This window comes from Musca autumnalis, unplaced genomic scaffold (genome assembly GCF_047663935.1).
Source record: "Musca autumnalis isolate F117 unplaced genomic scaffold, ASM4766393v1 scaffold_5, whole genome shotgun sequence".
Classification (NCBI taxonomy): Eukaryota; Metazoa; Arthropoda; class Insecta; order Diptera; family Muscidae; genus Musca; species Musca autumnalis.
The window spans coordinates 46,383,551-46,400,836 of NW_027412088.1; the positions used below are offsets into that span (position 1 = coordinate 46,383,551).

Here is a 17,286-nt window from a genome sequence, read left to right on the forward strand (position 1 = left end):
GTTATAAAACTTTCCACCTGACATTTGTCGGTACAGGTCCACGTCTTCATACAGGCCCCACAAAACGATACCTCCCGATTTTCGGTATTTTGAAGGTTGTGGCCTCAATACCCCATCGAAATGGTTGAAATTTGGAATTTAGTCTTCGTTTGGGGGGTATAAAACTTTTCACCTGAAATTTGTCGGTATAAAGGTCCACATCTTCATATAGCCCCCATAAAACGGTTCCTCCCGATTTTCGGTATTTTGATGGTTGGGGGCCACCGTGGTGCAATGGTTAGCACGTCCGCCTTGCACTTAGAAGGCAATAAATTGCACTTTTGTATTGGAAAAGTCATCTCCGGTGAACTTTTGTATTGGAAAAGTCATCTTCGGTGAACTTTTGTATAGGAAAAGTCATCTCCGGTGAACTTTTGTATTGGAAAAGTCATCTCCGGTGAATTTTTGTATGGGAAAAGTCATCTCCGGTGAACTTTTGTATTGGAAAAGTCATCTCCGGTGAACTTTTGTATTGGAAAAGTCATCTCCGGTGAACTTTTGTATTGGAAAAGTCATCTCCGGTGAACTTTTGTATGGGAAAAGTCATCTCCGGTGAACTTTTGTATAGGAAAAGTCATCTCCGGTGAACTTTTGTATAGGAAAAGTCATCTCCGGTGAACTTTTGTATGGGAAAAGTCATCTCCGATGAACTTTTGTATGGGAAAAGTCATCTCCGGTGAACTTTTGTATTGGAAAAGTCATCTCCGATGAACTTTTGTATTGGAAAAGTCATCTCCGGTGAACTTTTGTATTGGAAAAGTCATCTCCGATGAACTTTTGTATTGGAAAAGTCATCTCCGATGAACTTTTGTATTGGAAAAGTCATCTCCGGTGAACTTTTGTATGGGAAAAGTCATCTCCGGTGAACTTTTGTATTGGAAAAGTCATCTCCGGTGAACTTTTGTATTGGAAAAGTCATCTCCGGTGAACTTTTGTATTGGAAAAGTCATCTCCGATGAACTTTTGTATTGGAAAAGTCATCTCCGGTGAACTTTTGTATTGGAAAAGTCATCTCCGGTGAACTTTTGTATGGGAAAAGTCATCTCCGGTGAACTTTTGCATTGGAAAAGTCATCTCCGGTGAACTTTTGTATGGGAAAAGTCATCTCCGGTGAACTTTTGCATTGGAAAAGTCATCTCCGGTGAACTTTTGTATTGGAAAAGTCATCTCCGGTGAACTTTTGTATAGGAAAAGTCAACTCCGGTGAACTTTTGTATAGGAAAAGTCATCTCCGATGAACTTTTGTATGGGAAAAGTCATCTCCAGTGAACTTTTGTATTGGAAAAGTCATCTCCGGTGAACTTTTGTATGGGAAAAGTCATCTCCGGTGAACTTTTGCATTGGAAAAGTCATCTCCGGTGAACTTTTGTATTGGAAAAGTCATCTCCGGTGAACTTTTGTATTGGAAAAGTCATCTCCGGTGAACTTTTGTATAGGAAAAGTCAACTCCGGTGAACTTTTGTATAGGAAAAGTCATCTCCGATGAACTTTTGTATGGGAAAAGTCATCTCCAGTGAACTTTTGTATTGGAAAAGTCATCTCCGGTGAACTTTTGTATGGGAAAAGTCATCTCCGGTGAACTTTTGTATGGGAAAAGTCAACTCCGGTGAACTTTTGTATTGGAAATGTCATCTCCGGTGAACTTTTGTGTGGGAAAAGTCATCTCTTTTGTATGTGAAAAGTCATCTCCGGTAAACTTTTGTATTGGAAAAGTCATCTCCGGTGAACTTTTGTATTGGAAAAGTCATCTCCGGTGAACTTTTGTATTGGAAAAGTCATCTCCGGTGAACTTTTGTATTGGAAAAGTCATCTCCGGTGAACTTTTGTATGGGAAAAGTCATCTCCGGTGAACTTTTGTATTGGAAAAGTCATCTCCGGTGAACTTTTGTATTGGAAAAGTCATCTCCGGTGAACTTTTGTATTGGAAAAGTCATCTCCGGTGAACTTTTGTATGGGAAAAGTCATCTCCGGTGACCTTTTGTATTGGAAAAGTCATCTCCGGTGAACTTTTGTATAGGAAAGGTCATCTCCGGTGAACTTTTGTATTGGAAAAGTCATCTCCGGTGAACTTTTGTATGGGAAAGTCATCTCCGGTGAATTTTTGTATGGGAAAAGTCATCTCCGGTGAACTTTTGTATTGGAAAAGTCATCTCCGGTGAACTTTTGTATGGGAAAAGTCATCTCCGGTGACCTTTTGTATTGGAAAAGTCATCTCCGGTGAACTTTTGTATAGGAAAGGTCATCTCCGGCGAACTTTTGTATTGGAAAAGTCATCTCCGGTGAACTTTTGTATAAGGAAAGTCATCTCCGGTGAACTTTTGTATAGGAAAAGTCATCTCCGGTGAACTTTAGTATGGGAAAAGTCATCTCCGGTGAACTTTTGTATTGGAAAAGTCATCTCCGGTGAACTTTTGTATGGGAAAAGTCATCTCCGGTAAACTTTTGTATTGGAAAAATCATCTCCGGTGAACTTTTGTATTGGAAAAGTCATCTCCGGCGAACTTTTGTATTGGAAAAGTCATCTCCGGTGAACTTTTGTATGGAAAAAGTCATCTCCGGTGAACTTTTGTATGGGAAAAGTCATCTCCGGTGAACTTTTGTATAGAGAAAGTCATCTCCGGTGAACTTTTGTATGGGAAAAGTCATCACCGGTGAACTTTTGTATGGGAAAAGTCATCTCCGGTGAACTTTTGTATTGGAAAAGTCATCTCCGGTGAACTTTTGTATGGGAAAAGTCATCTCCGGTAAACTTTTGTATTGGAAAAATCATCTCCGGTGAACTTTTGTATTGGAAAAGTCATCTCCGGCGAACTTTTGTATTGGAAAAGTCATCTCCGGTGAACTTTTGTATGGAAAAAGTCATCTCCGGTGAACTTTTGTATGGGAAAAGTCATCTCCGGTGAACTTTTGTATAGAGAAAGTCATCTCCGGTGAACTTTTGTATGGGAAAAGTCATCACCGGTGAACTTTTGTATGGGAAAAGTCATCTCCGGTGAACTTTTGTATTGGAAAAGTCATCTCCGGTGAACTTTTGTATGGGAAAAGTCATCTCCGGTAAACTTTTGTATTGGAAAAATCATCTCCGGTGAACTTTTGTATTGGAAAAGTCATCTCCGGCGAACTTTTGTATTGGAAAAGTCATCTCCGGTGAACTTTTGTATGGAAAAAGTCATCTCCGGTGAACTTTTGTATGGGAAAAGTCATCTCCGGTGAACTTTTGTATGGGAAAAGTCATCACCGGTGAACTTTTGTATGGGAAAAGTCATCTCCGGTGAACTTTTGTATTGGAAAAGTCATCTCCGGTGAACTTTTGTATTGGAAAAGTCATCTCCGGTGAACTTTTGCATTGGAAAAGTCATCTCCGATGAACTTTTGTATGGGAAAAGTCATCTCCGGTGAACTTTTGTATTGGAAAAGTCATCTCCGGTGAACTTTTGTATGGGAAAAGACATCTCCGGTGAACTTTCAATAAATTTTCAACGATGGCAAAATTCCCCCTTGTCCCTTCCGGGATCTTATGGGGTCATATGTATGTATGTATATGATGGTTGTAGACTCAATACCCCATCAAAATGGCTGAAATTTGGTATTTAGTCTTCGTTAAGGGTATAAAACTTTCTACCTGAAATTTGTCGGTATATGCCCATTGGTTCATATAGTCCCCATGGAACGGTACCCCTGATTTTCAATATTTTCAACATTTTTAGCCACATTATCCTACAGAAATTTGTAAAATTTGTTATTTAGTCTAATTGTTGACTACAAAACTTTCTCCTAGAAATTTTTTGGTATAGGGTCCACATTTTTATATATCCCACATAGAACGATACCGCCCGATTTTCGGTATTTTTAAGGCTTTAGGTTCATTATCGCATCGAAATGGCTAAGATTTGGTATTTAGTCTGAAGCTACAAAACTTCCTTCCAGAAATTGTTCAGTACATAGGTCACTGTTTAGTTATAACCCTCATATAAGGGTACCATTCTATTTTCTATATATTGAAGATTTTAGGCAGAATTTTTAATCGAACTGACTGTAATTTGCCACTTGAGGTTCCCAATGGTCGCAAAACTTATCCACCAAAAACTTTCGACATATGTAGGGCCATGTTTTGGTATAAACCCCTATAACGGTACCTTCCGATTTTCGGTATTTTGAGTATTTTAGCTTGAATCTTTAACCCAACTATCTGTAATTTGTCATTTCAGGATCCTAGTGGTCACAACACTTTTCCACTAAAAATTATCAACATAGGTCCATGTTTTGGTATAGCCGGTATCTTCCGATTTTCGGTATTTTTAAGATTTTAGCTACATTACATGACCGAACTAACTATAATTTGACATTTGAGATTCACAGTGGTTTGACAGAACGACCTGTTATTTGATATTTAAGTTTCTTCGTGGTCACACAATTTCTCCCTAAAAAAATGTCAACATAGGTCCATGTTTTGGTATTGGCCCTCATATAACGGTACCTCCCAATTTTCGATATTTTGAGGATTTCAGCTACAATTTTTTACCCAAACTATCTGTAATTTGCCATTTGAGGTTCCTAGTGGTCACAACACTTATCGGTCCATGTTTTGGTTTGATTGGAGTAATTTAATTTAGGCATTTGGGGTACCCGTGGTCATAAAATATCTCCACCTAAAATAAAAACAATTTTTTTATGATTGAGGGTGTAAAAACTTCGCCCTAGTGAATAATTTTATTTAGTTCTTCTTCGAGTTGAGTTTGATATTTAATTTTAAAAATAAATTTTCTTTCGACTGATAAATAATGTTTCCAGCCACAATATCACGTAGATACAAAATTCCATTTCAATAAATTGCTGATAAAAGTGTTGAGTATTTGCTTAATGAAATTGTGTCTGTGGATTTAAAGTTAGGTAGGTAGACCCCCACGTGAGTAAAAGAATTTGCAAACATTTTGTTGTTATTCAAATACTTGTTGTATTCAAAATATGGACTCAAGCTGAAATAAACACAAAGATGTAAAATTCTGCAGTCCAACAATATAAAACGCCAACAATTTGCAAAAAATATTTGTTTAGAAAACATTAGTTTGGGCAAATGTTTGCCCATGTTTTGTAATCTGTCATTGATATTTTCAATATACATACATAAATTTAAAATTCATTGGTTTGATAATGTGTAAGATCGGTCATTGATATGAATTCAATATTTGATGAGAATTCATTGGTTTGTGTAAAATGTTGTCCATCGGTTTGAAATCGATGTTTTCTTTTTTCCATTTGTTTTATTCCCATTGCATTTAATAAACATTGTATGAGTATCGATCGTATTCGTTTGATTTCATATCGAATTGCCGCAACAAATTATTGAATGTGGCTTCAAATTTCTTCCAAAGTTAATAATGAAAAAAAACGTTGATAGCAAAACTTGTGTTAAATGTAAACACAATGTAAACAGATTAAATTAAGATTTGGTAATCAAATTGAAATTTCAAATGCCAACCAGCAAAAGAGAATTGAGAGATAATTTTTTCATAGAGAATTTGTGTGAGAATTTTTGAATGAGATTTTTTTTTCAGCTCCACTTTTGTTTACAAAATTAAGTCATCATAAGGCCTGTTCGATAACATCGCAAGTAAAAAGTATTTGCAAGTACTTGCAACTACTTCTCATTTCTCTTTTACTGAACAAGTTTCTTATCGAACAGCATTTTGTAAAAGTTTGTACAAATTTGTACAAACTTTTGTGTTATCGAACAGACCTATTATTGACACTATTACCACCCCTAATAAACATAAACATTGATTTATTCCAATTGTGTGTACAATAATTATTGTTATGACAAGTTTATGAATTGTCTATAATTACTTATTAATACCGACCCGATTTGAATAAGGTCCGCCCGCCACCTCTTAATAGCCGTCATAATTAATTTGTTATGTTCCGATATCGTTTAGCGCCACTAATTTGTATTAACGTCTACAATCAATTAGACTTTTAAATAACGTTTTTGCCATTTCATTGTGGGCAGATATGATTTCCAGTAACGTAAACATTAACTAACACCGATTGATCAATCGCTAACACGAGTCAGTCAAAACAATAGCCCCCCTTCCCCTCTCTATCTAACTGAGAAAAGAAATTCAGTTAGACTTCAAGCAATTTTAAGCACGTGCCAAGTTTATAACAACAACAACAACGTCGACAATCATGATTAAACCCACGAGCGCCACATTTAGCCCAGACATGCTAGTAAACAATATGATAATAACAACAATAACAATAACAACAATAATACAACAATAAATTCTATTGATAGGCGGTGGTGAATAAATTGAAATGTTGGTTAATAAAATGTCAGATATCCATTTGAAATAGTTTTTTTTTTCCGGCAATATTTAAGATTATTTCATTTATCAGATTAGCGGAGAAATTACAAGGAATTGTATAAAAGTCTTATTAATTATCAATATCGTTTAGAATGTCAACATGAATTTTGTTTAGATTTTAGATAACACTGTACAACACAAAAAATAATTACAAGATAATTCGGCCAGATTATGAAAGAGGACCGAAAAAAATAAGACACGTGTATCGGCGTTTTGAAAGTTTACGTCGGGAAGTAACGTAAATAGGCATGGCAATTTCCGCCCATTTCTACAGGGTTTGAAATATTCGACATCAGATTCCTTGGAATCCTTGCATTTTAGGTATAAAGTGTCTTTGGCAATATTACTGAAAACAATGCGGGGTATCTTTTTATGAAAAAAATTAACCCTCATGCGAGTCACTAAAGGGGTCTTTTTGGCCCCTTTTTTCAAAAACGTTTAAAAACTCCTTTAAAATGTGATCGTATCAGATTGAAATATTCTACAAAATTATTGGTCATAAAATGTTACTATAGGTCGCCGAATACACCAAAACTCTAAATCGTACCTAAACACCAGGAATATGCCAAAAGTAAATTCACGTTTTACGGTTAATGTTGTACTTTATCTGAGTTTATTAAATTTTCTCCCACAAAACTTCATTCTAGATAGAAGACGTCAAAGACAAAAATATTCTCCATCAAATTTCAATATAAGTCGCCAAAAAAATGAAATATGTATTTACAATATATATCAAGAAAATATATACATCAAATTTGCCAACAAAACACCCAAATATTTTTTTTGAATAAATTTTTTTTGTTCTTTTTTCGAGTTGATGCATGAAAGTAACATGAAATTTAGTTTTAGACGAAAGGTGTTAAAAAAGAAATATTCTACACAAAATTTCATTGTAAGTCCTAGAACAAACTAGATATCTAAGTAAAATACTTTGTTAAGAAAATGACGTTTCAAAATTAGATATTATAGGTAGAAATTATTTGTTAAACTTTTAGACTCTTAATAAAAATGTATTCCATACTGAGTCAAAATCTCCTAAAATACATCACTTTTCGGGTGCAGTGTCAAAAGAAGAAATGTTCCAAATCAAATTTCATTATGAGTCTCTGAACGAACGAAATTTGTAGCTATAAATTTAACATCTCCAGAAGCTTTCGCTTTTTATATATGATTTGGGACCATATTCTACCGTTTTTATTCACATTTTCGTTATCTGCGGTCACAAAATATATTTTATTGAAGCTTTTTGATAATAAATTCTTTCAGAAGATTATGTGTGCTCGATCCAAACGGTTTCTGAAATATCAATGGGGAATATATGGTAACATGGGGCGCCTTCGCCACTGGGGCGGCTACGCCAGCGCCGATTTTCTTGCAAATACAAGTGCTAGAAAAAATCCGTTAAAAGCAAAATTGTGAGTTTAATGAAGATCTATCATCTCCCAAAAGTTGGCAGTTGCGTCATAGGTATGATAGCGGACTCACGCGGTTTTGTGTTTTCAGGGTATTGGGAATAATAATTATGGTAGGTATTTTTTATGATATCTTCTTTACCTTTTGTGATATCAAAAACACATTTTATACCGTTAGAAGACAACTACTGAAGAATATAAATCTCAATAATTCGCATGAAAAAAGCAATTGCAAATGTCAATATATTAATATTATGAAATATGTAAGGGGTGGGGCGCCTACGCCATGATAGGGGCGTGGTGGGTTAATGTTAACTTAAATTCTTTATACCATAGATATAAAAACGCTATAATATGAAGTTAAAATCAAATATTATCCTAAACGTATCTTGTTTTAGTTATATTATGATTTTTGTACCTAAATTCAAGGCACCTACTTCAATTAACCGCTAGAATCGGTTACTTTTTGTGAATTTTAAAATAATTTTTGATTATTCAATAGAAAACATGTTCCTTTTTTGCATAATGTTGACATTTAAGGAAGAAGTATGGTAAATTACAGTTTTAGAGTCCGTTGGAGAATGTTCAATATCGATGGCGAAGCTGCCCCATGGGTGGGGAGGCTTCGCCACTTTTTACACATTTTGTAAATACTCAAAAATAATATTTTAAAAACAAACTTATAACCATTTATATATCAAAACTTATAGTCAAGATATGCTAATATTTGTACCAAAAATAATATTTGAAAAACCTCAACGGTGTCGGTATGAGAACATTTTGAACAAAAACGTGGCGAAGGCGCCCCATGTTACCATATATAGGGAAAATATTGATAACCCAGATCGGACTTTGAAAAATTACGTATTTTAGTACTATAAACTAAAATAACGTCATCAGGATAAGTCATAGGTTCCTGACATTGTCTGTGAAAATGCGGGGATAGTCCACGGCTATTGTCCAGTGAATATATATCTGACATACGAGTCCTAACATCCATGGTTTTGGCATGGTCTTAAATACTCTAATGATGGCAGCTACTCCTGCTCTGATAAAATTGACTGAATGACTGATACCTCAAATGTCAAATTACGGAAAGTTCAGTCGATAAATGTGGCTCCTCAATATATCGAAAATCAAGAGGTACCGTTATATGGGGGCTATACTTAAACATGAGACTATATCACTGCAGAGAATATCAAATGTCAAATTACAGTCAGTTCCATTAAAAATTGTAGCTAAAAACTTCAAAATGCCGAAAATTCCGAGGCTATAACTAAACATGGATGTAAATTGAAAATTTTTTTTCAAAGATTTTTTTCTCAGACCATCACCGACACAAACTTGGATTTTCTAAGGAATATTTCTCAGGTCATCAAGGCCTTAAGCATGGATTTTTCAAAGAATATTTTTGCTCAGGTCATCAAAGCCATAAGCGTGGAATTTCTAAGGAATATTTCTCAGGTCATCAAGGCCATAAGCGTGGAATTTCTAAGGAATATTTTTTCTCATATCAAGAGGGCCAAAGCGTGGATTTTCTGAGGAATGTTTTTTTTTTCTCAGGTCATCAAGGCTATAAGCGTGGTTTTTTGAGGAATATTTTTTCTCAGGTCATCAAGGTCATGCAGCGGATTTTCTAAGGAATATGTTTTCTTACGGGAAGTTCAGTAAAATAATGTGACTAAAACCCTCAAAATACCGTAAATCGGGAGGCACCGTTATATGGGGGCTAGACCAAAACATGGACCTATAAGTGTTGTGACCGTGGTGCAATGGTATGCACACCCGCCTTGCATGCAGAAGGTCGGGGGTTCGATTCCCCGGCCAGGCAACATCAAACATTTTTCAACGGTGGCAAAATACCCCTCAGTAATGTCAGCCTTGAAAAACTTCTCCAAAAGTGGTGTCTTAAGACACGCCGTTCGGACTCGGCGATAAACTGTAGGTCCCATATCATTGAGCTAAATATGAATCGGGGTGCACTCATTGATATGAGAGAAGTATCCCTTGTCCCGTATGGGATGTTGTGGAACAATGTTTTGTTGTATAAGTGTTGTGACCACTAGGAAGCTCAAATGTCAAATTACACCTAGTTAGATTAAAACTTGTAGCTAAAATCCTCAAAATACCGAAAATTGGGAGGTAGCGCTATATGGCGGCTGTACCTAAACATAGACCTATGTTGACAATTTTTGGTAAAGAAGTTTTGTGAGTGCAGAGAACCTCAAATATCAAATTAAGGGAAGTTTAGTCCAAAATATGTGACTAAAACCCTCAAAATAACGAAAATCGGGAGGTACCGTTATAGAGAGGCTATACGCAGAGATGGACCTTTGTTGAACATTTTTCGTAGAGAAGTTTTGTGGTCATTGGGAAACTCAACTGTCAAATAACAGGTAGTTCGTTTAAGAAATTGTATCTAAAATCTTCAAAATACCGAAAATTCGGAGCTACCGTTATATGGTGGCTATACTGAAACATGGACCTATGTCGACAAAAATGTTTGGAGAAGTTTTGTAGCCACTGCGAAACTTAGCCGACAAAGTACAGGTAGTTCGGTTAAAAATTTGACTAAAATCTTCAAAATGCCGAAATTCGGAAAGTACTGCAATATGGGGGCGCTACCAAAACATGGACCTGTGTTGACAACTTTTGGTGTATAAGTTTTATGACTGCAGGGAACCTCAAATGTCAAATTATGTGGCTCAGTCAAAAAATGTGGCTAAAACTCTCAGAATACCGAAAATCGGGAGGTACTATTATATGGGGACTAAACCAAAAAATGGACCTGTGTTGACAAATTTTGATGAAGAAGTTTTGTGACTGCAGGGAACCTCAAATGTCGAATTACGGGAGGTTCAGTCCAAAAAATGTGACTAAAACCCTCAAAATACCGAAAATCGGGAGGTACTGTTATATGGGGGCTATATTTAAACATGGACCTATATTGACAATTTTTGGTGAAGAAGTGCAGTGACCCCTACGAACCGCAAATATCAAATTACAGCCTGTTCGGTTTAAAATTGTAGCTAAAATCCTCAAAATCGGGAGTTACCGTTATAAGGGTGGCTATACTTATAGATGGACCTATGTTGACAAATTTTTGTGGTGAAGTGGGAAACGCAACTGTCAAAGAACTACCTGTTATTTTTACAAAAATGTAACTAAAATCCTCAAAATATCATAAATCGGGAAGTACCATTATATGGTGGCTACACCTAAACATGGACCTATGTTATCAAGTTTTGGTAAGGAAGTGTTGTGACCCCTAAGAACCTCATACGTCAAATTACAGCTAGTTCGGTTAAGAATTGTAGCTAAAATCCTCAAAATTCCGTAAATCGGAAGGTACCGTTATAGGGGGGCTAAAACAAAATATGGGCCGATATAGCCCATCTTCGAACTTGTCCTGAATATGAAAAAAATACAGTTGGGTGCAAAAATATAGCTCTCTAGCTCAATTTTTGTGGATGCTTGAGTGATTACAACGGACGGAAAAGGTCTCAGCTATCGCATTACAAATTTTTCTCAGGTCAAGAGGGCCATAAGCGTGGATTTTCTATAGAATATTTTTTTCCCAGGTCATCAAGGCCATAAGCAAGGATTTTCTAAGGAATATTTTTTCTCAGCTTATCAAGGCCATAAGTGTGGATTTTCTAAGGAATATTTTTTCTCAGGTCATAATGGCCATAAGCGTGGATTTTCTGAAGAATATTTTTTCTCAAGCCAAGAGTTCTATAAGCATGAATTTTCTAAGGAAAATTTTTTCTCAAGTCATCATGGCCATATGCGTAGATTTTTTGGGGAATATTTTTTCTCAGGTCAAGAGGACCATAAGCGTGGATTTTCTAAGTAATATTTTTTCTCAGGTCAAGAGGACCATAAGCGTGGATTTTCTAAGTAATATTTTTTCTCAGGTCAAGAGGACCATAAGCGTGGATTTTCTAAGTAATATTTTTTCTCAGGTCAAGAGGACCATAAGCGTGGATTTTCTAAGTAATATTTTTTCTCAGGTCAAGAGGACCATAAGCGTGGATTTTCTAAGTAATATTTTTTCTCAGGTCAAGAGGACCATAAGCGTGGATTTTCTAAGTAATATTTTTTCTCAGGTCAAGAGGACCATAAGCGTGGATTTTCTAAGTAATATTTTTTCTCAGGTCAAGAGGACCATAAGCGTGGATTTTCTAAGTAATATTTTTTCTCAGGTCAAGAGGACCATAAGCGTGGATTTTCTAAGAAATATTCTAATTTTCTAAGGAGTATTTTTTCTCATACCACCAAGGCCATAAGCGTGGATTTTTTGAAGTTTATTTTTTCTCAGGTCAAGAGGGTCTTAAGCGTGGATTTTTTGAAAACTATTTTTTCTTAGGTCAAGAGGGCCTTAAACGTGGATTTTTTGAAGAATATTTATTCTCAGGTTAAGAGGGCCATAAGCGTGGATTTTCTAAGGAATATTTTTTCTCAGGTCATCAAGGCCATAAGCGTGGATTTTCTAAGGAATATTTTTTCTCAGGTCATCAAGGCCATAAGCGTGGATTTTCTAAGGAATATTTTTTCTCAGGTCATCACGGCCATAAGCGTGGGTATTCTAAGGAATATTTTTTTCTCAGGTGAAGAGGACCATATGCGTGGATTTTCTATAGAATATTTTTTCTCAGGTCAAGAGCTCCATAAGCGTGGATTTTCTAAGGAATATTTTTTCTCAGGCCAAGAGCTCCATAAGCGTGGATTTTCTAATTAATATTTTATATCAGTTCAAGAGGGCCATAAGCGTGGATTTTCTAAGGAATATTTCTTCTCAGGTCATCAAGGCCATAGCGTGGATTTTCTAAGGAATATTTTTTCTCAGGTCAAGAGGGCCACAAGCGTGGATTTTCTAAGAAATATTTTTTCTCAGGTCAAGAGCTCCATAAGCTGGGATTTTCTAAGGAATATTTTTTCTTAGGTCATCAAGCGTGGATTTCCTAAGGAATATTTTTCTATGGTCTGGATTTTCTAAGGAAAATTTTTTCTCAGGTCGAGAGGGCCATAAGCGTGGATTTTCTAATATTTTTCTCAGGTCAAGAGCGACATAAGCGTGGATTTTTTTTGAAGAATATTTTTCTCAGGTCATTAAGGCAATAAGCGTGGATTATTTGAAGAATATTTTATTCCAGGTAAAGAGGGCCACAACCGTGGATTTTCTAAGGAATATTTCTTCTCAGGTCATCAAGGCCATAAGCGTGGATTTTCTAAGGAATATTTTTTTCTCAGGTCAATGGGGCCATAAGCGTAGATTTTCTAAGGAATATTTTTTCTCAGGTCGAGAGGGCCATAAGCGTGGATTTTCTAAGGAATATTTTTCTCAGGTCAAGAGCGACATAAGCGTGGTTTTTGGGGAATAAATTTTTTTAGGTCATTAAGGCCATAAGCGTGGATTTTTTGAGGAATATTATTTCTCAAGTCATCAATGCCATAAGCGTGGATTTTCTAAGGAATATTTTTTCTCAGGTCAAGAGCTCCATAAGCGTGGATTTTCTAAGGAATATTTTTTCTCAGGTCAAGAGCCCCATAAGCGTGGATTTTCTAAGGAATATTTTTCTCAGGTTAAGAGCTCCATAAGCGTGGATTTTCCAAGGAATATTTTTTCTCAGGTCTAGAGCTCCATAAGCGTGGATTTTCTAAGGAATATTTTTTCTCAGGTATAGAGTTCCATAAGCGTGGATTTTCTAAGGAATATTTTCTCAGGTCTAGAGCTCCATAAGCGTGCATTTTCTAAGGAATATTTTTTCTCAGGTCTAGAGCTCCATAAGCGTGCATTTTCTAAGGAATATTTTTTTCTCAGGTCATCAAGGACATAAGCGTGGATTTTCTAAGGAATATTTTTTTTAAGTGTGGATTTTCTAAGGAATATTTTTTCTCAGGTCAAGAGCTTCATAAGCGTGGATTTTCTAAGGAATATTTTTTTAAGTGTGGATTTTCTAAGGAATATTTTTTCTCAGGTCAAGAGCTTCATAAGCGTGGATTTTCTAAGGAATATTTTTTCTCAGGTCAAGAGCTTCATAAGAGTGGATTTTCTAAGGAATATTTTTTCTCAGGTCAGTATGGCCATCGTGGATTTTTTGAAGAATATTTTTTCTCAGGTCTAGAGGGCCATAAACGTGGATTTGTTGAAGAATATTTTTTCTCAGGTCAAGAGCTTCATAAGCGTGGATTTTCTAAGGAATATTTTTTCTCAGGTCAAGAGCTCCATAAGCGTGGATTTTCTAAGGAATATTTTTTCTCAGGTCAAGAGCTCCATAAGCGTGGATTTTCTAAGGAATATTTTTTCTTAGGTCAAGAGGCCATAAGCGTGGAATTTCTAAGGAATATTTTTTCTCAGGCCAAGAGCTCCATAAGCGTGGATTTTCTAAGGAATATTTTTTCTCAGGTCAAGAGCTTCATAAGCGTGGATTTTCTAAGGAATATTTTTTTCTCAGGCCAAGAGCTCCATAAGCGTGGATTTTCTAAGGAATATTTTTTTCTCAGGTCAAGAGCTCCATAAGCGTGGATTTTCTAAGGAATATTTTTTCTCAGGCCAAGAGCTCCATAAGCTTGGATTTTCTGAGGAATGTTTTTTCTCAGGTTATCAAGGACATAAGGGTGGAATTTCTAAGGAATATTTTTTCTCGGGTCATAAAGGCCATAAGTGTGGATTTTGTAAGGAATATTTTTTCTCAGGTTAAGAGGCCCATAAGCGTGGATTTTCTAAGGAATATTTTTTCTCAGGTCAAAGGTCATCAAGACCATAAACGTGGATTTTTTGAGGAATATTTTTTCTCAGGTCAAAGGTCATCAAGGCAATAAACGTGTATTTTTGAGGAATATTTTTTCTCAGGTCATCATGGCCATAAGCGTGGATTTCCTAAGGAATATTTTTTTCTCAGGTCAAGAGGGCCATAAGCGTGGATTTTCTAAGGAATATTTTATCTCAAGTCATTATGGCCATAAGCGTGGATTTTCTAAGGAATATTTTTTCTCAGGAACATTTTTTCTCAGATCATCAAGGCCATAAGTGTGGATTTTAAAAGAATATTTTATCTCAGGTCAAGAGAGCCATAAACGTGGAATTTCTAAGGAATATTTTTTCTTCCTTCACAAAACGTTCAAATTTTTTACTTAAATCACATTATCTATCGGACAACTCTTTCCGGTACCTCTATCAGGAGCTGTTCGCAGAATGTTTTTAAATGTTTATCGAAAGTTGTCCTTGAGGTTCTGGTTAGAAAAATATAAGTTTTGTGTGGGCAAATCCATAGTTCTTCCCCGTCATAATGGTCCAAAAGCTTTAAAAAAACCCACGGTGGCCAATTAAAATTGCTGATGGGCACGATAACTATCGAAAGGGGTGACTGTCATGGGTTCAAACTTCGAACATCGGACATCAGGTTCGACGATGGACTATATAGGTCCACCTTTTGCTATAGCCCCCATATAACGGTACCTTCCGATTTAAAGTATTTTGGGCGTTTAGCTGCATTTTCTGACCAATGTGGCTCCAACTTGGGGTTTCAAAAAAAAAACATCTGCACCAAAAATGGTGGAGATAGGTCCACGTTTTGGTATAGCCCGCATTTAACGGTACCTCCCGATTTAAAGTATTTTGAGGCTTTTAGCTACATTATCCGATCGAATTAGCTGGAATTTGACTATTTCACTAAAAATTTCCAAGATAGGTCCACGTTTGCGTATACAAGATGACCAAGATATGTCTACGTTATGATATAGCCCGCATATAACGGTACTTCCAGATTTAAGATATTTTGGCTAAATTTTTCACCGAGCTAGCTGTAAGTTGATATTTGAGATTCTCAGTGATCCCCAAACTTCTCCATGAAAAATCGTGAATATAGGTCCATGTTTTGGAATAGCTCCCATATAAGGGTACCTCACGATTTTCGGTATTTGAGGGGTTTTAGCTACAATTCTTTTCCGAACCAGCTGAAATTTGATATTTGAGGTTCCCAGTGGTCACGAAAATTCTCCATGAAAAATCGTTATTATAGGTCCATGTTTTGGCATAGCCCCCATATATACATTTAACAGTTGAGGTTCCAAGTGATCACAAAACATCTCCACTAAAAACTGTCAACATAAGTCTATGTTTTGATAAAGCCCCCATATAACCGTACCCGATTTTCGATATTTTGAGGATTTTAGATACAATTTTTCACCGAACTACCTGCAATTGAACATTTCACGTTTTTAGTGGTCACAAAACATCTCCAGCAAAAAACGTCGACATAGGTCCATGTTTTGGTATATCCCCCATATAACGGTACCTCCCAATTATCGGTATTTTGAGGATTTTAGCTAAAATTTTTCACCGAAATACCTGTAATTTGACAGTTGAGGTTCCTAGTGATCACAAAACATCTCCACTAAAAACCGTCAACATAGGTCCATGTTTTGATATAGCCCCCATATAACCGTACCTCCCGATTTTCGGTTTTTTTAGGATTTTAGCTACAATTTTTGACCGAACTGTCAAACTACATTTGACAGTTGAGGTTCCCAGTGATCACAAAACATCTCAGCTAAAAACTGTCAACATAGGTCCATGTTTTGGTATAGCCCCCGTATAGCGGTACCTCCCAATTTTCGGTATTTTGAGTATTTTAGCTAAACTTTTTCACTGAACTACCTGTAATTTGACAGTTGTAGTTCCTAGTGATCACAAAACATCTCCACTAAAAACTGTCAACATAGGTCCATGTTTTCGTATAGCCCCCGTATAGCGGTACCTCCCGATTTTCGGCAGTTTTTCCCCGATTTTCGTTTTTTTTTTTGGATTTTAGGTACAAGTATCTGCAATTTGACATTTGAATTTTCCAGTGGTCACAAAACATCTCCACCAAAAACATAGTTCCACACCTTGATATAGCCCCATATAAGGTTCCCGACCGATTGAATACATTTTTTATAGAAAATAATTATAAGAAAATAATTATTCTGTTTTAGTTCAGATTATTTTCTGGTGGAGGGTATAAAAAGTTTGGCCCGGTCGAGCTTAACGTTTTTTTACTTTTTTAGATTAGATTAGAAAATTTAGGCATTCAAGTTATCCGTGGTCGACCAATTTTGCACCTAAAATTGTGGACAGGAAATGAAACTCCATACTCCATTTTAGTTAAGAATATTTTATGGTGAAGGCTATAAAAAGTTCAGCCCAGCCGAAATTAAAGACTTTTTGCTTGTTATATTTAATAAATACATGATTATAATCTGTGGATTAACCTCGGTTAAATAAGTTTTTGAAATAATTTACAATGCAATTTAATGAAATCGTGATTACAACAAACACACAACAACACAAAACAAACATATTCTTTTTATCAATAGGATTAATGATCGATTTACAACAATGCGAATGTGTGTGAGAGAGAGAGAGAGCGAACACTTTTACCGAAATAGTTCAACTTGACTTCGAACAACAAACGTTGAAAAATAAC

At 36.0% G+C, this 17,286-nt stretch overlaps 1 protein-coding gene across 1 annotated transcript in view; it reads right to left on the reverse strand.

The window, feature by feature from the left end:
* LOC141386630 (juvenile hormone esterase-like) overlaps nucleotides 1-17,286 on the reverse strand; it is a 39,164-nt gene extending 21,878 nt beyond the window's left edge. The window contains exon 1 of the mRNA XM_073955544.1: nucleotides 17,241-17,286. The gene's annotated coding sequence lies outside the window, so the exon portion shown is untranslated. The remainder of the gene's footprint in view (nucleotides 1-17,240) is intronic.